Source organism: Meleagris gallopavo, chromosome 29 (genome assembly GCF_000146605.3).
Source record: "Meleagris gallopavo isolate NT-WF06-2002-E0010 breed Aviagen turkey brand Nicholas breeding stock chromosome 29, Turkey_5.1, whole genome shotgun sequence".
Taxonomy (NCBI): Eukaryota; Metazoa; Chordata; class Aves; order Galliformes; family Phasianidae; genus Meleagris; species Meleagris gallopavo.
Genome location: NC_015039.2, coordinates 539,011 through 542,884, shown reverse-complemented (window position 1 = coordinate 542,884; position 3,874 = coordinate 539,011).

The window sequence follows — 3,874 nt, the reverse complement described above, 5'->3', positions numbered from 1 at the left end:
TTACACCAGCGAGTGGTAGATGTGAGGCGAGAGCGGCCCCTGCCGGCCATAGAGGAGTGGTGGCTGCGAGGCGAGAGCGGCCCCTACCGGCGGCAAGCGGGTACGGCGGCCCCTGCCGGCAGAGCGCGGCACGGCGGCACTCAGGAGGACTCCGCCCACTGCGCTCCGCTTAATCAGAAAGACCCTAAAAGTCCGAAATTGTTACGGATGTCAAAAGCTGTAGAGCACAAAGCTGCTCCTGGGTCGCTGGGTCACCCAGGGGCAATTAGAGTATCAGTGTTAATTAGGGAACTCAGAGCAACCTCAGCAGCATTTTGGGGCAGAGGCGGTGGGTTTGGGGCGTGCAGGCACAAAGCACCGTGATTAATTAACTCCATCCCCCGACCCCGCAGCCCAGGGGGCAGCTCTGGGGCATCCCAGAGGCAGCACCTCGAGAGAACACCCTCAAATTCTGCCCGTTTTGGCATTTTGCAACACCTTTGCCCAATTGGTTTCACCCTTCCGGGGGAGCACCTTTTTATGCTGTGTTGCTGCAGGTGCTTAATTAACAAAGTGCAAACGAAGCTCCCGCTCCTTGCACACACACACCAACCCGGCTAAATATTGACACAGCAGCCAGGTGCAAAGGTCTCCGTTAGGGGCGGTGCTGGGGGCAGAGCCGTGCAGGTTGCGTTGCCTTTTCTGAAAACGCGACTTAAAACCAATCAGCTGCAAAATACAGCAGGTCGGGCTGTGGGCTTTCAGACAGGGTGTCCAATCTGGCAACAAGAGGCTGTAGGACGACTAGCAATGGGAATCCTTTGTTCTGCAGCATGGCTGAGGCTGGGAGAATGGGAAAAGGTGTTGAAGCAGAGAGTTGCGCCCAGTGGGGATGCACTGCGGTTGCACTTTGGGGTCTTGGTCTTTTCCAACCCTAATGATTCTCTGATTGTAATTAATCACCCGCCTGGTCTCCTCTGAAACACATGACTTTGCTCTTGATGTGCTGTAATGGTGCTCCATTTCTTCTTCCTCATCTTCCTCAGATATTCCCCCTGGGGAGGGATGTGTTGGGACACTGCAAACTCACCTGAGTGAGCACTGCAAGAGCTGGGAGGGCAGCTGCAGCACAGCTGGGTGTCAGCACAGCACAGCTGGGTGTGAGTGCAGCACAGCTGGATGTCAGCATAGCACAGCTGGATGCCAGCACAGCTGCAGAGCGATGCAGCTCCCAGGTGTGTGTCCCAGCTCACAGGGGGTCTCCAGGCACCTGAGAGGCAGCTGCACCATGGACACCTCCCAACACCCAGAGAACGTTCATCCAGATCACCGATGAAGAAATATCTCCCCACGAACTTCCAGGGAAGAGCAAGAGGGAAGTGTTCAGGGAAGTAGGTAATTAATTGCTGGAGCCGCTTGTTAAGGAGTTGGCGGGCTCTGAAATAGGGTCAGACATTGTTTTCTTAAGCAGAAGTAAATTGGGGGCGGTCCTGTGTCACACAGATGGCTCCAGAGGTTGGGCTGAAGCAGTGCATGAAGTGTGAGCAGTTCTGAATTACACGGCACAGCTCCTGGACACAGCCACGTGTGGCAGAGGGATCTGCATAGGCTGCATCGATGGGCCAAGCCCAACTGCATGGCATACAGTGAGGGTGAGCACTGCGTCCTGCTCTTGGTTCCCAACAAAGCCGTGGCTTTGGGAGGAGGGGATGGAGAGGTGCCCGGTGGGAAAGGGGTGCTGACGGGCAGCTGGGTGCCAATCAGGGGCGTTAGGTTGGGTGTTGGAGGGGATTTCTGCATGGAGAGGGGCACTTCATCCAAACTGCATGGACATGGCACTGAGGGACGTGGTGTAGTGGTGGGAGCTGAGAGCTCGGGCTGACTGCTGGACTTGGTGATCCTGAAGGCTTTCTCCAGAATGGATGATTCCATGGTTCTGAGGTTCTGTGATTCTGCCATGGATTTTCTGCTTGTTTTTGCCCAAAAACACCATGGAGAGGCTGCCCATCCCCCAACCTCTGTGCAGGGCTGTGCCCAGCTCTCATCAAATGAACGAGGAACCCAGGGGTGTGAGATGTGGAAGAAATAAAACAGAGCAGTGTTTGCAGATGAGAGATCCCACAGCAGACACACGGCCGTGCCGGGGTGCTTCCAGCAACTCATCCATGAGCACCATCAGCGTGGTGAGCTGCTGCATGGTGGTGCCAAGGGCTGCACTGTGCCATGGGCTGCACTGTGCCATGGGCTGCACGGTGCCAAGGGCTGCATGGTGCCATGGGCTGCACTGTGCCGAGGGCTGCATGGTGCCATGGGCTGCACTGTGCCGAGGGCTGTATGGTGCCAAGGGCTGCATGGTGCCATGGGCTGCATGGTGCCATGGGCTGCACTGTGCCATGGGCTGCATGGTGCCAAGGGCTGCACGGTGCCATGGGCTGTCAGGAAGGAGAAGTCTGGGGGTTCCAGGAAGGAACCCAGCTGTGCTCTGCGTGTCCCATTGTGCCCATGGGGTGGGGAAGTGAGACCGTCCCAAAGCCGGGATGGGAGTTCCCGGTAGGATTCCTCTCTTGGCTCTTATCCCGCAGTATTGCTCGGGGCAGAGGGAGCTGCTCTTGCACATCTGCACAGCATCTCTTCCTCCCCTGGAGGGACGCCTTTCATTTCAGGACTGGGAAATCACATGCTTGAAGGCTTCAGCGTGATGTCATTGGTTTTGGAGTCCAGAGGCGGCTCCCCAGCCTGGAAAGGGCTGCAGAACTGGAAATGAGGAGGGATTGCTGGGAAAGAGCTCCATGCTATGGACCCGGCGGCTCTTTGGGCACAGCAGCACCAGGGGCTGCACACAGCAAACCCAGCCCGGCTCAGTGAGGGCACTGCTGGGTGCTGTGCCAGATGCAGATTTCACCAGCCTCCTTTGTGCAGCCCTTCACTCTTCACAGCCAACAATGTGACCCGGGGTGCAACGGCTCATCTTTGACACTTTTAATTCATCATAATTAATTTCATGAGCAAAGGCTGAGCCCAGCGCTCCCACTTTGCTTTAGGAGGAAAGTTTCCTGCGGGGAGCACAGAGACCTCTGTGTCGTGCCCCTCTTACAACTGTTTTCTCCCTGATGGGGGTTCTTCCTAATTACTATCACCTGAATTATTGCCTCAGATTTGTGAGGTTTATTTTAACTTCTGGGTACGGTTTGCACTGGGGAATAAAGGATTGACTGGATCAAATTAATCAAAGTAAGACTGAATGCACGAGATCAGTGGAGATGCAGGGGAGAACACGGAGGTGGAGTTGAGCAGAGAGGAGACAGCAGGGGAGAATGCCCAGAGAAAAAGGCAATGCAAGCACTGCAGAGCAGATGTCTCCACTGCACTGTGGTTGACCACCTTTGCTTTTCTGTCTCCTGGTGGCTTTTCCCATCACACATGAGAAATAAGACAAAAGAATTGCCTGCACGTTTCCAATCTGAGAAGGTAACCTGTGTTAGAATCATATGCAGTCATCTGGCCCCTTTGTGCTGAATGGAGTTGGGGAAATTCCCATGGCAGCAGGTCAGGATCCCAGGCTGAACGGGCAGGCTGCTGCAGCCACGTAAACAACACTCTGAGAAGGATCCCAGCAGCACATGTGCATTTAATTTCGCTGTGCTCATTGGGTTAAGGTTGTGTTGTGTTCCACTGCTTTGCATTGGGGTTGTGTTCCATTGCTTTGGATTCCATTGCACTTCATTTCATTGCTGTGCATTGGGATAGAGTTGTGTTGTGCTCTGTTGTTTTGCATTGGGTCGGGGTTGTGTTCCATTGCTTTGGATTCCATTGCATTTCATTTTGTTGTGTTGCATTGGGTTAGAGATGTGTTGTGTTCCATTGCTTTGCTTTGGATTTCACTGCGTTCCATTGC